Consider the following 23,058-nt stretch of genomic DNA (forward strand, 5'->3'; position numbering starts at 1 on the left):
CTGAATTATGTTAACATTTTTATAAAACCTGAAAATCCTTACCTTATTTTTTGAAGCTGAGATTAATTGTGAAGCTTGGGCACGCCATTTCGAATTGCTCCGAAAATTCACCAGGACCTAAGACTACCATTATACACTACCTTCACAAAGCACTTATAACACCGCTTATATTATTGAAGAAATGGATTCGGAACACCTCAAAATCTGATCTTCAGTGGCTGGCTAAGATAATATCTTTGAAAAATATTGGAGTGCAAGAGGTCAAATGACTTTATTGTCAAACGCCTGGCGTTAGAAAACAACAACAACATATTATTGAAGAAGACATTTTTTTCCATTACGTCTATGAATTTTATGACTAATAATCATAACAAGGGGAATTTTGGATATTAGACATAAATGTTGAGTAATTGGATCGGATTTGCATATTGTAAGCGATTGTCATCTTCACACGAGTTCCAAAATTTTACACTAGGATACCATAACAGTGGCGTTCCTGTAATTCACACTTACCGAAGTTGAGTTCAATCCTCCGACTTTTGTTGGCGAAGATATCTATGACGTCATCATTAAATGTCTGTATTCTCCGTAGTTTTGCAAGCAAAGCCTTCTCAATGCTAAGAAGAGCAAGTGACGACAATCTATCTTGAGAGTTTCGAAGATATGTCTTTATGCGCTTCAGCATTGAAACAGATCTTTCAGCAGAAGCACTAGATGCTGGGATGGTTATAATGAGTTGGGCAAGCCTGTATACTTCTGGGAGTACGTCCGTAAGATCAGAATTTATTAAGTACCTATACAATTCAACGATACTCTCTTTGTGCATATGTGGTTCTTTATACAGTACAGATAGCTCACTTCTCAATTTAGGGAAGTCAAAGAAGTTACCATAACTCTCTTTTAGATTTGAAAGTTCATCTTCCGGAAACTTTTTTTCAAAATTGTGAAAATTTCTGACATCTAAAAGAGGGAGGAACCTTAGCTTGGAAATGTCACTGAATCTGTGGTTAATGTCAGCATTCATAACATCAATTATTTCGAAAAACAATCTTCTATATGAAGATTTCCTATCATCGTCTGAAACATTTTCTAGTCTAGCTCTCTTTGTGCGGTTTGTGGGCAGCAAGTCACTTTCTAACTGAGAGGTGACGATTTCAGTTTTACACCATATAGAGTCGAAATCTTCTCTGAGCCGTGTAAGATGAGCAGTGAAGTTATCAATGCTCTTTATGCAGAAACTAATATCAAGAATTTTTTTTTGAAGAACTTGAAAGTGCATCAGAGTGGGGGAAAATTGAAGCGAATACTACAAGAAGGAAGTTGAAATCAAAGTCTTGCAATTTTGAAAGCAGGCCTGCAGCTGAAATAATCGTATCAGAATCCCATTTGTCGGAATTTTCATTTATGGACATAAATAAATCGCGTAATTCAATTTTGTATTCATACACAGTTTCTAGGAGCCTGCTGTTATAGTTCCATCTTGTGGGAGCTAAACTGGGCAGTAGTTTTCTTATTTCAGTATCTAGTGCTTCTGTCCTCTTTGTAGATTTGGAAAAGAATGTCCCGAAACCTGTGAGAGTGATGGAAAATATCTTACACTGTTTGATGTAACTAACAGCTTGTGATAGAACCAAGTTCAATCTATGGGCGTAGCAATGCACAAAAATTGCTTGGGGACATTTTTTGCGCACCCAAACTTGAAGCCCACTGTGTTGTCCTGCCATAACGGCTGCTCCATCGTAAGTCTGAGGAACTAACTTTTTCTCACAATCAAAGTCCATCAAAGTATTGAAAACATGCTGAGCTAGGGCATTCGCGGAACGGTCCTCACTTATGTTCGTAAAACCTAGAAATCTTTCCTCAATACTACCGTCAATGTTCACATACTAAATTACGGTAGACAGTTGTGATTTTGTACTGATATCTCGTTTCATCCAAGATAACAGTGACAAAGGGGGCTTGACTTACATCTTTCTTAATTTCTTGATACATGTATTCTGAAATGGATGATATGATGTCATTCTGAATATCACTTGACAATCCTGAAAAAACTGTTGAATTATTTAAATGAGCTTGTAGTTCGGGATCCATCTCTGCCCTTTCGTGTAATAATTCAACATAATTTCCCCTATTTATAGAGTTTGCTGACTCATCGTGGCCGCGAAAAGCTAGTTCTTGTTTCCCCCCAAAAACCACGCAACTTTAATAAAATGAGTAACTAATCTCCTGTTTTTTCTAACAGTTTCATTGTGGGCCTCAGTTGACGAACGTAAGTGTTCATTCAAGCTACATTCTATTCGTACTTTTCCGAATTGTTTTAACTGGATTTGAGCTTGTATATGACTTTGAGAAAGTGTATGTCTTTTTTGAGCTTTATGAAAATTAGTCAGGTCATCGAAACCTGCTTTAGACCAAACATTTTTCTCATTGGAAAGCAATAGACAGGACCAGCAAAACAACTTTTTACTACAAGCACATAACCACGATGTTGAATCGTACATTTTCATATTAAAGTGGCGCGTAAATACTTTACGTCCTTTTTGTTGAATTTCTAGCTTAAGATTACCCAAGGGCCTACCACTTTGAATAATATTCACTTTATCTTGGTAACATAATGAACTGAAACTCTTCTGCTCAATAAGATGGTCAACTGAACAGCAGGGAGTGGAAGGCGAAGTGAGTTACTGTTACATGCTGGAAGCACGCGGCCGACATCTGAGCTTCCTGCCTCCATATCAAACAACACTAGTAGTATGATCACTCACAACGTGAATTCAGAAGAACTTCAGCCAATACAACGATATGGATGGAACCGGGTGAAATCATATTAATATAAAGTTCTTCACTTCAACACGCAAACATCTAAATAACCACGAAAAATAACACTTTATATAGCACCAACACGTGAACTGGCCACTGCGAATGGGGACTCTCTGCTTTGTGTAGTGTCTCCAAGCAGGCAGACGCGGGCAGTGGAGAAGTGAGGGTGGTTAGTAGTGGCGAATAGTGGAAATGCAGGGAGACGGGGGCAGTGGAGTGTGGGCTAGGTTAAAAGTGGCTACTCGGCTAACTTACCGGTCTCACTCTAGATTCCAATCCGCGAACGAAATTCATATTTAACTGAAATAGACGCAATTCCGCAATGAGAGAATTATGTTACTGGACAAAACATAAAATAAAAATAAATGAAATAAAATCGTCAGTATTACAAAGCAGAAGAGGAAGCGCCGCTTCCAGCATGTCTATGGATGCTTCGCCACTGGTTATGAGTAATGAAAAAAAAGAACTTAAAAATCGGTACTTAGAATTTTTATCATGCAATTCTTTTCGAACAAAATATCATCATACAATATTCGAACAAGCCCTAGTGTTTATCAACAATGCACATATGTTTTTAAATTTACAATTTCAAAGTAATGATTATTATTACCTCACCAGAAGTTTTACCGCATTGTAAACACCAATTATTTTTACAATAATTTGTCCATTGAAGCACAGTTCGTAAGTATTATTAGACTGAACAACATGGAAGATATACGAGTTTTGAAATGGCTCTCTGAAGATTTGGACATGATGTTATTATGTTACTTCAGAGGATTCAGTAACAATTTGTAAAAACATTTTATCAAGTCAACCGGAATGAAAACAGTGAAATACAGTCACATTCTAGAAAGAAGTTTGCTTGTTTACATTAGGTGAAGTTTATTGTATATGTGTATTGTTAAATTGCTTTCTCTATACAGTACAATAATTATTAATGTTTAATTCTTATGTAGTTCCTTTGTGTTCAGTTTAATTTTCATTTCTGTCAAATATACTGTAGTTATACTATGCTTCATCATTTATAGTTCACTAGACTTGATACATATACAAACATCAAAAAAAGTTTTGCATATTGTTCTAATACAATGATGGGAATTAGCAAATGTTGCAGTTTGTTTACTTTCAACATCACAGCACCAAAAAGAAATGATAATACTGACTTTTACAAAAAAAAAAAAAAAAAAAAAAAACAGAGAACAAATCAGATTTGCTACTGAGTCTACTCTGCATGACATGCTCCTCACCAGTGCATTAAGCTTCTCTTGAGGAAGATTGTCTCATTCCTGTATTGCTGCCTGAACAGGGCTTGAAGTGTCTGTGGGAGTTCAGGACAGTTCTGGATTGCCTTTTTAACCCTTCTCCGGGCAACCAGGGTCCGTCGGGCCCTGGCACTACTATTTTTGTGAATAAAATTAAAACTATAATTTCTACCTATTTGAAATTTCATGACTTTGTTAATTTCTGTGTTTTTTATAGTTAGGGAGAAGGAAAATATTGTAGTATTTTTCACAAATGTTCTAGAACACTTTTACTTCTTTAAAGTCTTAACCGGGCATGCAGGGTCTATTGGACCATAGTATATTTTATTGGTTTTTCTCACTTCGCAACGAGGTTTCACTATTTGAAACCATTCAGTGATAATCTGACGGCAATGGAAGGTTGGCAAAATTATTTCCGAAGCTCAACAACAATGACATTTAAAAAAATGGACCAATTATGCATTATAATAAATATAAATAAGTCATTGTGAAGTTATGCTAGCCATAATACGGTGTAGTTTATAAGAGAAAGAGTGACAATCTCTCACCTTTACTTTATTTTTATATGGGAGTAATTGTTATGGAAAAACCGAAGAAAGTCAAAGAAACAAAGGTGCGGTCTTTAGATGTTACAGTATATTTGAATGCATCTTAGTTATGCTGTTATACTGAAGAGTTGTAATTAGGTCAAATATTCTGACAGACTCAGCATAAGTACTTGTGTGAAGAATCCATTCAGAATTTACTTAGGGAACCTGACCTAAGAAAAGACATTCTACCTATGAGCCAGACGATAACGCCGATAATAGCAAATCTGATCATCAGAGTGAAGGATCAGAAGTTAGTAATCATCATTTAGAGCCACCATATGACCCTGAAACCCTCATGATGAGGATCTATCTATCAATGAGAAAAGCAGTTATCACCAATGTGGTGCACAAGAGGTTAGTGTCGATCGTCTAGAACTAGGATATGGCGGCAAGCATTTGTTCAAACTGCTAATTTCTTTGGTAAAGATGGCACCACGTGGAACTCTCACCTAGGGCTCACAATATTATCAAAGGGTCAATAAATAAAGTCACTCTTTCACCTGGGAAATCAATTGATGCCTTCAATCTTTATACTGATCCAGTTATAAGTGACATAGATAAATAATCAAAATGCTAAGCGGCTGTATTTAGAAAGAAATGTTGCACACCCATGGAAGTGTTGTAACGACACTGAATTGCGACCATTTTTCGGTCTACTAGTAACTGCAGGACACCTCAAGGCAAATTACACTAATTATGACATTCCATGGAGCAGCTTGTATGGTGTTCCAGTATTTAGAGCGACCATGGGTCTCAAGAGATTAAAATCTTTGCTAGCGTTTACTTGCTTTGATGACAAAACAACAGGATCCATTTGCAGTGAGAAGGATAAGTTTGCCCTGGTTATAGATGTCTGGGAAAATGTGAATTCGAATTAAAAAAAAATATTAGGCCTATATTCCTTGTACTGATATAACGGTTGATGAGCAACTTATTCCATTCCGTGGTACATGTCCTGTCAAGGAATACATGCCATCAAAACTTGACAAATATGGTATGAAGGTATGGTGGGCTTGTGACTCCAAAACCTTCTATCCTCTAAATGGTCTGCCATACACCGGAAAAGAAAACTGTATAAGGGTACACTCTGGAGTAGGTCAAAGGGTTGTAGAAACACTGTCTTATCAAAGAACAAACAGAAATGTAACTTGCGATAACTATTTTACTGACAAAGAACTCGCTGAGAATCTCCTCAGTAATGGTCTCATCTTAGTTGGAACAGTACACAAAAAATATGTATATTCATCTCTCCTGAGTTCCAACCAAATAAAAGGCGGCCAGAGTATTCATCCATCTTCGGACTTACAAAATATGTAACATTGGTTTCAATGCACCAAAACCAAATAAGGCAGTTGTTCTTTCTGCAATGCACCACACACAAACCATTTCGGAAGAAGAAAAGAAACCACAAATTATTCTTCACTGTAATAGCACAAAAGAAGATACTGACACACTCGATCATTAGTGAATGCATATGCGTGCAAGAGACGTACAATTCGCTGGCCATTTGCATTTTTATGAATCTTTTAGATGTATGTGGTATTACTACATTTGTTGTGTGGATGAAACTTCATACTTTGTGGAATCTTGTAAAACAGAACAATAGGAGGTTGTTCCTTGTAGCTGTTGCTAAAAGTCTCATCCAACCTCAAACTGAAAGAAGACCTAGAGTAGGACTTCAGAAAAAACTGTAATAACCATTGCTCCTTTCATGCCAAGAGCTAGTAGGCCTCTCCATCAACTGCGCCCCAACTACAGGAGAGCACTAAAAGGTGTCATATGTATCAGAATGAAAAAGGCGCAAACAAAAACAAAGCTGTGACAATTGTGGCCAATCTGTGTGTGATGATAACAGTGAAGTGACCCGGGTGTGTAAAAACTGTAAGAATGATGATGAGTGATGACGTGTGAGAGTGATGAGGTGTGAGTGTGAGAGTGATGACGTGTGAGTGTGTGAGAGTAATGACGTGTAAGTGTGAGAGAGATGATGTGAGAATGTGAATGATAATGTGTGAGCATGTGAGAGTGATGACGTGTGAGTGTGTGAGAGTAATGACGTGTGGGAGTGTGTGTGTATGCTAGAAATGAGAAAATCTAAAATTTGTGTAAATGTGTGTGCGTTTTACGACGAAAGTAAAAAAAAATTGTAGATCTTACACTAAACATGTTTCTTTTATCGCATGAAAAACCTACTAAAATTATATCATTTATGTATATTATCATGGATACATTGGTCACTATAATAATATCATTATTAAATAAGATTAATATTGTGTACAATAAAATTATTTTCTTCTGTCAATGTATTACAATGGCATGTGGGTCCGACGGACCCTCCTTGCCCATCAATGTTACAAAAGTAGGTTGCCCGGAGAAGGGTTAAGCAATGCCCAAGCCTGTCTATGCAGTTATGATCAGGCAAACAGACGAGCCAGTCCATTCTGCGAATATGATTGTCTCAAAGAAAGTCATTCACAATGCCAGCTCTGTGAGGATGAGCGAGAGAGTGGTGTGCGACTGGACTGAGACGACAGAGAGTGGACTAAGATTGGACTGATTGACAGAATGTGTTTTGAGAGTACAGAGAGTAGACTGAGAGGACAGAGAGTGTACTGAGAGAACTGGGATTACAGGGAGTGGACTGAGAATGCAGAGAGTCAGCTCAAAGCACAGAGAGAGACTGAGTGGAAAAAGAGTGGAGTGAAAGGACAGAGATTGGACTGGAGGCCATAGAGGGAACTGAGAGGATAAAGAGTAGACTGGGATGATAGAAGGTGAACTGAGAGTGCACAGAATGTACAGAGAATGGGCTCAGAAGACAGAGAGTAGACTGAGAGGAAGAAGAGTGGACTGAGAGAACAGATATTGGATTGAAAGCACTACTGCGAGTAGGGGAAGTGGAATCAGAGTTCAGAGAGTATACTGAGAGGGCAGAGATTGGATTGAGAGAACTGAAAGAAGAGAGTGGACTGAGAGTACAGAAAGTGGCTTGAGAGGATAGAGTAAAATGAAAGTAGAGAGAGTGGACTGAGAGGATTCAGAGGACAATGATTGGACTGAAAGAGCAGAGAGTGAACTGAGGATGTACTGAGAGACTGAAATTGGATTGAGTACAGATAGTGGAACGGATTGGAATGATAGAACAGAGAGTAGACTGAGAGCAGAGGGATTGGACTGAGACTACAAATAGGGGACTAAGAGTTCAGAGAGTGGACTAAGGGGACTGAGCGGAATAAGACTGCAAAGAGTGGACTGATAGTACAGAGCACTGGGAGTACAGAGAGTGGACTGAGAGTACAGAGATTGGACTAAGAGTACAGAAAGTGGGCGGAGGCTGCAGAAAGAGACTTGAGATTAGAGAGAGTGGACTTAGAGTACAGAGTATGGACTGAGAGTACAGGGAGTGGACTGAGAGGACAGAGAGTGGAATGAGATTGGACTGAGAGTACACATAGTGGAGTGAGAGTTAAGAGAGTGGACAGAGATAGGTCCAAGAGAACAAAGAGTGAACTGAGAGTACAGATAGCAGACTGAGAGTGCAGAGAGTGAGTGGACTGAGAACATAGAAAACTGAGGGGCAGAGAGAGGACTGTAAGGACTGAGAGTGAACTATGAGGACAGAGTGGACTGAGAGGACATAGAAGAAAATGACAGAGGAGACAGAGAGAAATGAAATATAGGTTGAACGCAAAAAAATTATCCCCCCCCCCCCCCCGAGTCAGAATTGTAATCTTACAAGTGATTAGTACGGGAAAAAAGAAATTGCTAAAAAGAAAACCAAAAGCAGAAAATGTAGACATAAGTCTCTTGGCGTAAAACTTATGGGTCACTGTTTGAACCCAGTGAGGACATTCTTTCTCGAGTTCGATCCTAGCAAACTTATAACATATTGTTATGGATATGAACTGGAAAAAAAGAATGCTAGTTCTGTAAGTCATAATTAGATCCCTGTCAGGACCTTATTTCCCGAGTTCGATCCTTGTAAACTTATGAATGACTGGTACAGGTATGAAGGAAATGCTAAAAAAAAATTGCAGAATTCGTAAATATAAACGCCCTTGCTAGAATAGTAACAGGCCATACTTTGAAGTCAGTCAAGAAAATATTATCCTAATTCGAGCCTAGTGTAAACTTATGGCATTAGTAGGGGTATGAAGGAGTTACTATAAAACATGCAGAATTTGTAAAGAAGTCCCTGTCCCAAATATTAATAGACAATTGATTTAACCCTGAGAGGGCATTATTTCCTAAGTCCGAGCATTGTGAACTTATTAGTATGTGTATGAAGGGAAAGCCAAAAAATTGAAAGATAAGTATACATGACATCTTCCCTTATACTAACATGCCTTAGTATCACACCAAGAAGGGCATTATTTTCTGGAGTGGAATTATGTAATCTAATAAGAACAGTTGGCAGAGATGGTAAGATTAGGCCTAGCATAAGGGAAAGTGAGAAATTAAACACGAAACAAGTATATAAAGCATACCAATATTTATTGTACACATAGAATGCAATACAAATTGAACAGTCCCAACCAATACTGGTATAATCTATAATAAACTACAAATGTTAGTAAATAAGTATACGAATCATTCTACGTCAAATCGCACAAAATTATACAAATTTTGACCTTCATATTTCTGATTGCGTTTATATTTTTTTTTACCAACTCTATGGGTCTAATAAACTAACAAGTGTATTTTTATTTCCTCCTAAGTCCACATGTTTTTAAAATATTGCATGTTAAAATTCGTTAAAGATGTCACAATGTGACATTTAAAGTGTCATATTTCTGAGGATATTGATGTCAAAATTTTTTTGAAAAATTCATTTAACCATTACCGCTCCTATGTCGGCGTCAGTCCGCCACTAAAATATATCAGCTGCAGTCCTGCGCCGGACTGAGTCCGCCACGTTTCCTACAATGTTTATAAACACTCCGAACTCGAAGCAAGGAATGCATGTTGCGTCAGTATGTTATTGAGATTACGATCTGTGCGGTGGTGTTATTTTCGTGTGAATTAGAATTGTTTCCTGTGCTCTAAAATACATTTTAGAAGTGGCTGCGAAAGTTTTATCGTTCTTGTTATCACAATGGCGTCTACGAGCAGAAGTGTTGTTAAGAAAACTAAACACATAGTGAAAAAAAAAAAGGAAGGCTTTGGGCGACGATGAGATACATGAAGACTTGCATGGGGATTGGGAAACTTTTAGTGATGATTCAGACATTGAACTAATTGAAGACAATGACTCTGATTCTCAAGTAAGTGAAGCCATTTCAAGTGACAGTGACGATTCTGATGACAATCAGTCCAGTTCAAGTGATGTTGAAGATGATGGTGATGATAAAATAGACAATGTTGACAATGAAGGTTGGGATCATTAGAGGTGCTAATGACAATGACTTTCATCATATACCGTTTCGTGGAACAGCAGCTTATAAACCTCCCCAGACTGGACGAAAGCCTGATTCTTCACCATTTTTTTTTTTTTGCTATTTTTTAGCCAGACACTGTTTCAAGAAATAGCTACCGAAACCAACAGGTACGTTAGACAAAAAATACAAAAAGTCACACCTTTGCAAAAACATTCAATTTGGAACGGTTGGGAAGATGTCACCGCTGAAGAGCTAATGGCTTTTCATGGAGTAATACTGAATATGGGAAGACGTATGAAGAGTACTATCAAAGACTTTTTCTCGGAACAATGGTTAGACAGTTCGCGGTTCTACAAAGACATATTTTCAAGAAAGCGATTTCTGCAAATATATTGGGGTCTTCATGTCTCTCCCCCTCCTCGAGATGGAACTCCAGACAGACAAATGCAGTCCCGAGCAAGTAAAGTAAAAAACGTTGTAGATTACGTTGAATCAAAATTTTTGGAATTTTACAGTCCATCGCAATATGTATGTATGGATGAGTCTACTGTAAATTTCAAAGGACGTGTAGTATTCAAGATGTACAACCCACAGAAACCAACAAAATGGGGTCTTTGAATTTATGTAATTGCTGATTCGACAAATGGTTATGTTTGTGGTTTGATTCCTTATTATGGATCAGTTACTACAAAAAGTTTGATTCATCCAGAACTGACATTCACCAGCAGAATAGTTCTTCAACTTATAAACAAAGTACAGAGTGTGACGAATGAGAAAGGATACCATCTGTACACAGACAGATTTTATACAAACTTGGATCTTGCTCGGGAACTGTTACAAGCAAACGTTCATTTGACTGGTACAATACTGCAGAATAGGAAAGGCTTGCCGAAACAAATGAAGAAGAAAGCACTGAAAATAAAGAAACATGAAGTAGTAGCCTACAGGAAGGAAGACAAATATTTGACATTATCGTGGAAAGACAAGCGAGTTGTTACCATTCTAAGTACATGGCATAATCCAAACACAAGAGAAATCTCGAGAAAAACTGCGAAGGAAGTAGAGGTTTTTCAGAAACCTGTTGCTGTTATAGACTACACTTCAAAAATGGGAGGAGTCGATAGAGCAGACCACTACTGTTCAAGCTACGGTTTCCTGAAGAAAAGTTTGAAATGATGGCGAAAATTATACTTCTGGATTCTGGAGATTTCCCTTGTAAACAGTTTCCACCTATACAATTTGAATCAAAACTCAAAAAATCTTCCTGCTTTGTCTCACCTGGAGTTTCGTAAGAAGATCATCGAAGGATTGGTGGGGAATGTGAGAAACAAAATGTCTCGAAAACATGGGAGACCAAGTACCGGTGATATAGAAGATCGTCTCAATGGAAAATTACACTTGATCCGGGCACACGAAAGGAAAGTTACCAAGGACTGTGCAGGTTGTTCGAACAGAAAAGTAAAAGGTGGCAGGAAAGAAACGTCGTTTTATTGTGATACATGTGAGAGGAAGCCAGGACTTCACCCCAACAAGTGTTTCGCCCTTTACCATACAGAGAAGTATCGATAGGTATGTATTAGTTATATTTATTTGGAATGTGCATGTAGAATATCTAGCAGGTACGTGTAGAAAAAATACGCTAATATATATTGGCACGAAAGTTCCAATAATGTATTACATTTTATGAATTATGTTCTTCTAACAATCTGCCACTGACATTCGTATATATTCATTCTCTTACCACGTCTTCTCTATGGCTACAGATCTCATGTGTTTATCTTTCACAGTTATCTTACTATTACAGTGCTAAATATAGATCTTCGAACCTGACCACTGCCAGCTCAGAAGGAAGTGTTGTCTTATAATGACGGCGAAATATAAACCAAAGATTACGACTTTGGGTGTTTACATGTCGCATATCTCGACCTAAAAGGCTCTTCACATCTCTAAGTTCATATTACTTTCATTAGCCTTGAGTTTATTATCTGACGAACACGAGCAAGCACATGGCTTCACATTCATAAGAGACCATAAAGGCAAGCCCGTACAGTCGAAAACGAATTATAGTAGACAGTTAATATTCAGTGAGACGAATGCGCGAACCTTTCATATAATATTTTAACCACATCAAAGATTCTTCACTTTTACGAAAGTTACAAAAGAAAATCAAGCAGTGTAAAATAGTAGTTCAATTTGCACAGGTGAGCGTCATTTAAATGGACCAGGCGCACAGTGGCCAAGACATTTAAATCCGACCAGAAAGGGTTAAAAGCTTAAAGTACTGTCTTTTGTTAAGTATTTACTAACTAATTTTAATATAATTATTACAATTTTTTTTATTCAGTTTTTAAAAGTTAGATATCAATGTGAAATAGCCGTATTAAAAAATCTAAAAAAATGCCTACTAGGTGCACTGAAGTATTCTTAATAATTCCAGAAAAAATCACAATGGGATCTCCAATAGTTTAATGGAAATTTAATTACTTACGAAACAATGTGTAGTGGTCTGTTCAGCAGCAGTGGATGGGAAGCATTAAAGCGTGCTGGGAGGTTTATCAGCACTGGATGATCAAGTGAATGTTGCAACATTACTCCCAGTATGGATCAAGTCACTCAAGGAAACACTGCTAATTTACTTATTATCATATCTTCAAATATTTGTACATTATGCTTTTTAAACGTTTGTTTTCATTCACACTACACTTTAAATTTTCATTCGCCTACCTTCTTTCTCGAAAGAAAATTGTTTTACTAAATCTTCAGTTTTTGACAACGGAATGAAAGAATGTAATTTTAATGTACCAGTTATTGGTTTTAGATTGTGGTATCTGGCCTGCAATTTTCAGTATGGTTTTTGTGCTTATTCAATGGACAAAATATAAATAACATGTTAGAATGTTTTTTGTGACCAATCAAACAGTTTTTTTTTATAGGATCTTGTATAGGCTGGCTCTCGTGGCAAGTCTTTTAACAGTTCTTCCAATGCCATCACATGGACCTTTACCATGTGACATTGCAAAGAAGTGTCATTCAGCGCTAATTCCATAATCGTCTTCATGTAAGCAATTGTTTTTAAAATTCTTTTTGTTTTTGTATTGTGAACTTGATCCATTGAAAAATTAGATGATTTTTTTTTCATATCGTTGAATTCTTGCTTTAAGAAATCGATTGCTTCAGATTCAAAAAAGTGAAAGGAATCAGTATCATGTTTCATGCTTTCTGAGATGACAACAATACTTTTGTGACGAATTTCTGTATTTTCTTTGAAATATACTACGAAAGGATGTATTGCAGCTTGACATTTGTTCCAATGCACGCCTTGTACTGAATCTTGTATTACTAATGAATAATTTTCAGAAAAGTCTGCAATAACTATGTAATTTTCAGGTTGTACATTTTCTTTGCATTCCATCAAAAATAAAATATGGCTGACTTTTGAAGGGATGACGATGCATCTTCTACATAAAAAACTTTACTTGCTAGGGAGCCTTTTACTTTTTGAAACTTTTCACAAGGGTATTGTTTTTGTTGTAGTTTTCTTTCTTTGATAACGGATTCTATTGACATCAAACTCTTGTTTAATTCCTCAATATTACTGATTTCTAGCGCTGTATCCATAGAACTGCTAGAAGAACGGGGATAATCACTTTCTCTGTCTGCACTTTCATTTGATTCATGTTTATTAATATCACAAGAACTACTGGCTTCACATATAATTTCACCTGACCTATCCGGAAGTTGATAGATTTTTTACGGAATGAATCACATTCGCACATTCAAAGACTCCTTCAAATTGAGCTTTATCAATAAATCGCGACTTACGCGTCTTAGTGTACTTTTCTTTTTAAAAACGTGATTAGGAAGGTGAAATGGATTTAAACACTTGTTATATAGGAGTCATGTCACTCCATGAAATTCGAACTCTGATTATTTTTCTCTTCTATATTTTGTCTCCTGCTATCTGTTTACTCCCATACCCACCCTTGCTATCGTTAAACACTTGGCTAAATTACAGTATAAACATATAGCCTTGTGAAGGGCTCCCCCTCTTAGCTGAGCTGACAATAATAAAATAATTTTAGATAAGATATTTACTGTTCCTTAAGGTATTAATGAGCTGACAATAATAAAATAATTTTAGATAAGATATTTACTGTTCCTTAAGGTATTAATCATTTGATGAATGAATGCATTTGTTTTGTAGTGTGGAAACATCAGTTATTATATGCAATGGGGGATTTCGCCTAAAACTTTTTTCTGCGGACAGCCTTCTAGCCTACAGCCGCAAGCAGTTCATTGCGAATCACGAGCGCGTGCATGCCTCCAGAAAATAAATTGTTACAAATGTATGTGTGCAGATCCCTCATTTCTAAATGCAGTAGTTTACAGATAATACATCAGCAAACAAGTCTATATTTTTTCAGATTTTTAACTTGGCTATTTAATATAGTAATTTTGCTTTGAAAAAGAAATGATTAAAAAATCAGGCCAAATTTTAAATTTATTTCTGATAGGCCTAAAGTAATAAAAAGTGTTGTATTTAGTCTTTCAAATGCTCCAAACCGCAAATCTCAATTATATGTAGACACAGAGTTCCAAGTGAGTTTATGTAACAGTTCGCTCATATTTGCGTAATTTCAAATAGTCATAACTACACAAATAATTAATAATTGTGAAAATAAAACAATACGGATCTCCTTATTTGATGTCTGGAATTCATAAAAAAAAAAAATTCGACCATTTACGAGAAGGTCGTGTTTCATTGCTGTGTGATTTGACGTAGAATGACTCATATGAAGATACTTATAAATAATGTTATATCTTATTGCATGACAATGTTTAGGTAATGATGAATGCAATAATGGTAAAACATTAAAAATGTGTTGCATATGCAATTATTTTACAACACCAATATAAACATAAAAAATAAAGATAAATAAAAATAAAGAGGCTATTCCGATATAATTGCCTAATGTAGGAAGAATGTGTTTGCAAAGAAAGAGTGAATGCACATTACTGCACAGGAAACAGTTTCATATGCATTAACAATAAGGGACAAATTAACAGTGGCGAAGCAAAGGTGTCAAAATTGCATAAGATGATAAAAATCTGCTTTCCTCCTATCATTTTATACAGTAGATGATTCTCGGCATTTTTACGACAGATTTAGTTACATATACCCCACAAAAAGACTCCAACAGAATACAGGTATAACAATTTAAATTATATGACCAAGAGTACCCAGTTAGCCAAGGATATTTCTTACACCAAGGTAATAGAATATTTCTATTTAGTCTTCCTCCATCTGCTGTATTAATATGTAAATGTGGTGTCGATCTCTAACTTTCTAAGCACATTTGTGTTTCATACATCCAACTTGAAAACTGTTTCGCTTTTAATTCTACAAGTAATGACCTTAATGTTCTCTCATTAAGAGCCATGATACACAAAAGGAATATGTAACACTCACACGCATGGACGTTCAATGAAACTAACACTCAACAACACAACACAGAGCCCCAAATATAGAGCAACATTATGATTGTGAAGGAGAGGCTAGCGATGTTTTGTATGGAATTGTAGCGAATTGATATCCCCTCCCCGGATTCCCCTCTATATTGCAAATCAAGGTCATAGCTACCATCTTTAAGACGCTTCTGCCACAAGCCCCTCACACTGAACTTTCCACTTTCCATACTGGAAAGACTGTCAACAGTGTACTTATTTTTGGAAGGACTGGAGTTAATCAAGTGGTACGATACATCGCTGTTACGAACTTACAGGCCTATTGTTACAGGGTATAATAACTCAAATGTTTTGGGGTAGGCTAAGCCTCAAAAGCCTCTTAAGAGCTTCGGCACTGGAACAATTATGTGTCAAAATGTGCACGATTATCACTAATGATAGAGATTGATCATAATGCTGATGTACAAAATACAAGTAAAAATTCGAGATAATAGTATGATGATATACTGAATTAATCACAAACAAATAACATATCTGTAAGTATACAATTAAATACTGCGGATTACACAAACAAAAAAATGAAATAAGAAATGAATAATAAAATGCATTACAGTAACACAAGTGACAAATAATTATAACACAAATTAAAATGAAATAATTCATCATACAACATCTCCTGTACACAACGTGAAAAGGGATGATCTGTTGAAACAGAACTCTGTAAATTAATATATCTTGGAAATTAATATCGTAGTATGATTATGAACTAAGAACGTAAAAACTAAATATTAACGAGAAATTAAGCTCAAGTGTAAAAGACACTTGTGGATACGAGTACCAGTAAACATTTTGTTTAAATGTAGAACAGTTCAGGGTAACTAAAGAAAGGGATGACAAAATAAACATGAAGGTAACAGAAGCAGCAGGTAAAGTGAACAAAACAGCTCAAACTGTGAAAAGGTTTTGTAATATGTGTTATGTTATATGTAATTACTAGCACTTCGTTGCACTTGTTAGAAATAAATATTGACTTAAATCTAAATACAGTTTAGTGAATAATAGCTTTTTGTATGTTGTAAGTCATTTGCTGCTGAATCATTTTGAAAGTTGTATTTAAAATTATGAATTTGTTATTATCATGCAATATTTTCAGTTCAGTCGATTCTACTTTTAAGATTGATACAATATTACACCTAACAGACAATTGGTCAGCATCTGAAATTAAATATACTTGTAAGAATTGAAGGCTCTTACTGTCAGCTGGAAGAAGATTTCCAATTAAATGATAAGCTTATGCTTGAACTTTAAATGATCATGTTGAATTGACTTTATGCATTTCTTTTGCACTAAACGATGCCATTTGAAATAAGGTGTTGTACTATCTTATACCTAAGTATTATTTAAAAAGTGTGTTGATAATGGGTGGACTCCGATAAGTAAGTTTGTTATTGGTTGTGGGGGCTCTTGAATCTCAGGAGCAACAACTTTTACAACAGCGAAACATAATCCGTTTGGCTCATTACCCCATTTTTTGCATTGCATTTATTGCATAATTTATTCATTTTATTTCAATACAATTCAAATGAGCATAATTAATATTTGGATTATAAAATAATGAAATGCTAAGCTAACATACTATTACTGCATACTAAATCAATACACTCTCGTTCGTTAATTTTCCGAGATGAAAATTAATGTTGTATATAAATATTATTTAAAGAAACACAGGAAACAAATATGGGTAAATTATGAGCGCAGGAACACTATTTCGTGACACTTTATAAAATAGCTCCAGTGAGCTCAACAGTAAAAACATATGTGCTGTATTTTTGGTCTCAGGAAAAAACTCATCTTTACGTCAAAACTCTTAAAAATACTATTATGTTCTGTGGACAAAAAGAAACAGAAGTGTATAAAATTAGATTATTTTATGTGGACCAAATAAAGTGTAAATAGTCAAGTAATATAATATTGTTTATATTTAAAGTTTTCTGTGCTTAAAAAACTATTTTAATCTTATCTCTCCTCAATTCATTCAGGAGTTACCGTAATAGCATAAACATTATATCCATCTAGAGAAACCACACTTTCCAATGGTGAAATAATAATTATATAAATTGGTTAAGTAGCTTCTGAGATTACTTCATACAAACACACAAACATTCTCTGTATGTTAATATTGATAAACATTTATATATTCTCATCATACAATAAATTATATCTGTATAAAATACAGTGAAACATCTCCTTACCGACACCCCCAAGATATGGACACTCCTCATATACGGACAGATTTTTATGTCCCGACTGAAATAATATAGATATAATGATAAATTTAACTCGTTTATGGACACTCTCAGACACGGACACTTGTTTCACAGTCTTAAAGCTTGCTTTACCTCCTGACTGCAGACAGAACTTGGATTTCAAGACCTAAGTGTTACAAAAATGAAAAGTTTAGTTTTGAGAACTGTACAGAAATTCCTTAACATGAAAGACGACAACAAGGGTGTAGGCTACCACTAGCCCAGCTGGCTATCCCTTGTTAGCTGGAAGCAGCTGGATAAACAAAGTCATAAAATTTAATCTGCCTGATGGGTCCAAGGTTCCCGCGGTCGTGAAATTGTATTTGACACATGATATGGTTAGTAGGATTATTCTCTTCACTTCAATCAGTTATTCTGTTTCGACAGACATGGCACCTGAACGTAAAGGTTAAATTGAAAATTGTAGACCTAGAGTAAAATTGCGTGGCACAGTACTGTATTTTTCTTTTTCGGTGTTATCTACTGTAGTTCAAAGTTGCAAACAATTTACTGTAGTACAGTAGACTGCATTTAGAATTAAACTACAGTAATACATTTCATTTAAACCAGGAAGGGATAAATAATGCATATTATAAATTTACTGTTAGATTGGGGAGCCTCCCTCCCAATAAAGGACACCTCCCAGATGGGGACAGATTGTTACGTCCCTTCGATGTCTGTAAATGAGAGGTTTTCACTGTAGTGTTAAATGAATAGCTTCAGTTTGTTGTTGTGCAAGGCCCCTTATAAACGAAGTCATTTGTTTCCATTCATTATAGCCTATTAGTCTGAGGTGGCTCTGGTAAAATGCACTGCCATTTTAAAACTCGCGTACCTCGTTAAATATCAGTCCTATCAAAATTTTGCATATAATAAAACTTATTGGAAATCGTTTTTTAAGAAACTTTTATGTAATACTCTTCATAATAATCAATAATAAGCTAGACATTTCTATTTAATTCAAACCCCCTTTCGAATAAAGTATTTTGAATGCCATATAGCCTATAATCGAAGTTAGAACAAACAATTTATATTCCAATGGGAACCTTTCGCATGTAGTAGCAGAATTCACCACCAGAGTGCACCAGGGGCCAACCCAGTCCTACATGGCGCGTTAATGTGCGTCTACTTCGTTGTTACATGACATTGCTGGAAGTTTATTTCGGAATACAACTTTACGCTCTCTATTAATTTATGCAAAAGTGTGAATGATAGAGAATTACGATGAATGGAGTTTAACTCAATTGAGAAATGAATTATGCCGAAGGAAAGCAAAAATTCATGGCAAGAAAACAGATCTTGTACAGAGGTATGTTCCTAGACCTAAAGTTTTATAGTATTACATTTACGTCATTACTAAATTGAGGATTGGATTGAATTTAAATTCAGTGAAAATATTTCCTATTTAAAGTCTGATATGTAGGCCTAACACTTGGTAAAAAATTCTTGTTTCAGTCTGAAAGGTTACGATGTAACCTTCAACCAACATGACATCATTCCTAGTGAAGATGATAAGCCTACGTTCGAAATGGATTTGCCACATCCTTCTTTGTATCAGGATATTAATAGTGATACTGTACTTCCTGCCATATCGGACAACTGCATTAAGGTTTATTTGCAGCTGTGTGATAAACGAGACTGTGATATGGGGATGAAAATGTATAATGAAAAATATTTATTGTGTGTTCGTATGGCATCAGTGAATACATTTTCTTTTAAATAAAAAGCAGAGTTGCATTCTCATATAAAAGTAATGATGTGAAAGTGAAAGACTCTTTAATTGACGAAAGTGAATGTGAATGTGCAGCAGGAATGGGACCAAGTGCGTATTGCAAGCATGTATGCACAGTATTATGTGCTTTAATGGACTTCACAAAAACAAAAACAATGAAAACACAAGAAACATGTACCAGTAAGCTTCAGCATTTCACAAAGTGAAAAAGCTCAAGGGTTCACCAATGAAAGTGTCATGTTTGAATATCAGTGAGACAAGCACCTCAAAATTACTTTCTCAGTTTGACCCCAGACCACATAACCTACGTTCCTCTGAGTCCTACTCCAGTTACTTTAGGAACTTATCCATTAACTTTTCTGCTAATTTTCCAACTACATTTCCTCCTCCTATATTGCAGCTTTATTCCCCAGCAAATCTAAGAGCATTTTATAACGACCATGACTACTGTCAATCACCTGAAAAATTATTTATCCTTTCACATAAACTGATCGACTTGAGTGCAGATGAAGCAAGGAAAATAGAAGAGGCAACAAGAGGACAGATATCTAATCATCTGTGGATTGAACATCGATCAGTGAGAATATCAAGTACAACATTTAAGAGAATTTGTCATTTAACTGAGAAAACAAACTTGTCGAACCTTTTGAAAACCATAACAAATTGGTCAGAAATGTTTTCAAGCCTACAGAGCACGGCAAAAAATATGAATCTGTGGCTGTCAGAGAATTTGAAGACAGATTTGGAATTGTAACATCTCCCTGTGGGTTGTTCATCAGCAGTTCACATCCATTCATTTATGCTTCGCCTGACCGGGTGATAAGTGTCAAAGAAGAAATACTAGAAATTAAATGTCCATATTCCGCTCAGGACAGTGTGATATCCCCAGAAACAGTGGAATTTTTATATCTTTGCGATGTCAGTGGACAGTATGTGGTGAAAAGAACTCATCAGTATTTTTATCAGATGCAGGGACAGTTATTTTGCAGTTACAGAAAAGTATGCAGATTAGTTGTGTATACATTCAAGGATTTTTAAGTAATTCATGTATATAGAGATGATCCTTTTATTCATGATATGGTTAAGAAACTGTGCAATTTTTATGAAATGCATTTCAAAGAATTTTTGCTCACAAAATTCTTATATAAGGAATGAATAATTTCCTCACTGTACAATATTTGTTAACTTACTGGCATTTTTATTTTATTCCATTCACTTTTAAAAACATTTGCATTCATCATATAATTGAATATAGTATTAAACATGGAATATAAAATACTCAAATATAAAACAATATCACTACCAAACCTATATATTATATCATGCATGTGTAATTACTGCAAATAGTGAAAATACTACTATAGTTAAAATTAGCATTAGTATTGCTACTAGTATTAGTATTCAAGTCAGATGTTAAAATAAGTAATTCAGAAACTTCATTCAGTCGATAGGCTTCACAATCTCAGATAAAATTTGAACAAAGCAGATGCCATGCTGTCGGACCTGGACCGGGTTAGTCCCTGCTGCCATCTGTCGGGACACGATGACAAAAAGGTTCCCATTTTCATATAAATCGGTTCACCCATTATCGCGCGAAAAGGTAACAAACATCCAGACAGACATATAAACAAAAATTTAAAAAACTCGAGTTTTGGTTTCAGGATAGTTAATTATACATGTTAACACTAATTATTCTTGAAAGATCGAAAATTACCAGAAAAAATTTTGGTTGCAGATTTATTAATAGTACACATTCCTGTGTACTGACAATCCCATGCAGGGGTGTATGCCAAGAGAAGGGGGGGGGGGGGGTTACCGGGTTTCAATCCCCTCCTTGAACTCAAATTTACATATATATAGATTTAAATTTTTTTATCTATAATAGCTTTTCCTTCACTAATATTTCACTGTTATACACATATATACTTACGAATTTTAAAGAATCCGGAGGTTCATTGCAGCCCTCACATAAGCCAACCATCAGTTCCTATTCTGAGCAAGATTAATCCAGTCTCTACCATCATATCCCACCTCCCTCAAATCCATTTTAATATCATCCTCCCATCTACATCTCAGCCTCCCTAAAGGTCTTTTTCCCCTCTGGCCTCCCAGCTAACACTCTATACATGCATTTCTGGATTCGCCCATATGAGCTACATGACCTGCCCATCTCAAACGTCTGGATTTTCACTCTGAGACATTTTGGGTTTCATAACAAGCTGTTTTTTTTACTGTGATCCTTTTTCCAGTCCCTAAGCTGGAGGACCATCCCTTATCGGGTGTCTGCAACTGCTTATTCAATATATTCGCAGCTATTTTCCATATCTGAAGGCCGTCTCCTCTATCCACAACCTGAGGATGCGCCATGCCATGGAGGCTAAGCTTATATTTCACTGTTAGAATAACAAAATCTACATCGACTTAAGGCATAGTCTTTCTACCCCTCCTTCAATACTTCAATATAATTCCTGTGCTTGGTGCTGTGGCATGTTCAAATTATAACATTGCTATCTTTATTATAGAGATCTACCGCCTAGTACTGACCTTGTAATAAAATGAAGCCGACACAATATGAAATTTAACTTGTTTGTTAAAAAATGGGATGACTGTAAAAATTACTTTTCAAAGATTTTATAAGATATTAATACATATACCGTAAAATAATAATAATGAAACAAAATATATAATACCGATAATGTAAACTGTAAACAATTTTAATAATAAACCCTTTCTTGACAAAATTCTGCGTACGCCACTAATGCCATAAATACTTGTAAATCCTACGGTGAAAAAAACCTAATATAAACTAACTCTAAATCTGTGCATGTCACCTGCTAGCTCAACAGAATGAACACAATAAATTAGCAACCAGACACTGAAGACGAGAATTCGTCTGCGAAAGAATGAGTGACAAAGATAAAGTCTAAATACTAAGTAGGCTGAAAAAATCTGCTTATCTTGTATCTTTTTATACAGCAGATGTTTATTGGATTATGTATCAATTTTTTTTGCGCACAAGAAGATGACAACTCATTTCATCTCCAAACAGAATACAGGTATAACAGTATAACTTATTTGTCTCAGAGCACCCTGTTTAAAATGTTATGTTTTATTTAACGACGCTCGCAATTGCGGAGGTTATATCAGCGTTGCCAGATGTGCCGGAATTTTGTCCTGCAGGAGTTCTTTTACATGCCAGTAAATCTACTGACATGAGCCTGTCGCATTTAAGCACACTTAAATGCCATCGACCTGGCCCGGGATTGAACCCGCAACCTTGGGCATAGAAGGCCAGCGCTATACCAACTTGCCAACCAGGTCGACCAGCACCCTGTTACTGAAGGATATTATACATGATATTCTTGCACCTTTGAGATTGTCTCCATTCCATAGTAAACCTTCCACCTATTGGTAAGATTTATCGTCTAGAAAAATATATATAATATTAGGTAATAAATACTGCTATTATTTTATTAGGTTATTTTACGACGCTGTATCAACATC

This window comes from Periplaneta americana, chromosome 6, assembly GCF_040183065.1.
Source record: "Periplaneta americana isolate PAMFEO1 chromosome 6, P.americana_PAMFEO1_priV1, whole genome shotgun sequence".
NCBI lineage: Eukaryota > Metazoa > Arthropoda > Insecta > Blattodea > Blattidae > Periplaneta > Periplaneta americana.